The sequence below is a fragment of the Schistosoma mansoni genome, chromosome 1 (genome assembly GCF_000237925.1).
Source record: "Schistosoma mansoni strain Puerto Rico chromosome 1, complete genome".
Classification (NCBI taxonomy): Eukaryota; Metazoa; Platyhelminthes; class Trematoda; order Strigeidida; family Schistosomatidae; genus Schistosoma; species Schistosoma mansoni.
The window spans coordinates 65,341,525-65,342,628 of NC_031495.1; the positions used below are offsets into that span (position 1 = coordinate 65,341,525).

Sequence of the window (1,104 nt, forward strand, 5' to 3'; positions counted from 1 at the left end):
TAGCTTCAATTGACTCATGCTTTCTACTATAAATTTTATTTACAAATGTTTTATTGAGACTTCAAACAAGATAAAGATATCACTGAATTTATAAAGAAACTATTATCATAAAGCTTACATCATTGTTTTTGAAAAATACTACAATCATAACAGTGATCACTAATTTTAAAAGTTTAATCTTGATTTCTATCCCCACTATTTATTTAATTTGCACTATTTTAATAATCGATGAACAAAAAAGGATCATTTATGCTAAAAGAAGGTGAAATTCAATCAATTTGGACATCTGAAACTGTTAATAAGTATCAAGAAGAAAAGAAATGTGTTCAAGATCAGATCTACGATGCATCAAAAAATTATTTTAATTTTTCCGACATTGTAAGTTGATAATAATTGTATTAATTATTAGAAGGGATTTTTGTGGAGATTTGGTATGTTTCATAAATGAAAGCATGAGTCAATTGAAGCTAGACCACCATCGAAAACCTGGAAACACTGGACGGCCGTTTCGTCCTATTATGGGACTCCTCAGCAGCGCGCATCCACGAACCCGCTCTCACGAGCGAGATTCGAACCCAGGACCTACCAGTAACGAGCCAGAGCCCTTAACCGACAGACCACTGAGCTGGCATCCGACGGTGTTAATGTCTAACTTCAACTGATCCACGAAGTTGAGCAACCATTCACCAATTGTCTTCAGTGAGTTCCTATCTCACGACAGACGTGGTTTGCACTCCACTGGTCACTGCTTCTCACTAGAGCTCCTGGATGTACTTCCCGAAGTCACTAGTGAGCATATGATTATATTAATTATTAGAAGGGGTTTTTGTGGAGATTTGGTATGTTTCATAAATGAAAAGCATGAGTCAATTGAAGCTAGACATAATTCTTATCTTTACTGACTTTTTTCATTATTTTTTTTGCTATTCCTTTTCATCTGACCAATTTCTTTTTTTCTCTACTTACACTTCTTCTCTTAATTTAATATTATTAACCATTTACTTTAATTCTATACTATTTCCATCTTGTCATAGCTTCTATCTTTACTCTTTATTATAACTTTCATATCTTTTTTTCTCTTTCTTTATATCCTTTTTTTCTATA

At 33.1% G+C, this 1,104-nt stretch overlaps 1 protein-coding gene across 1 annotated transcript in view; it reads left to right on the forward strand.

Annotated features, from left to right (window-relative positions):
- Positions 1-1,104, forward strand: part of Smp_000755 (family M13 non-peptidase homologue (M13 family)) — a gene marked incomplete at its 5' end in the record, with an annotated part of 71,888 nt that overhangs the window by 60,781 nt on the left and 10,003 nt on the right. The window lies entirely within an intron of this gene.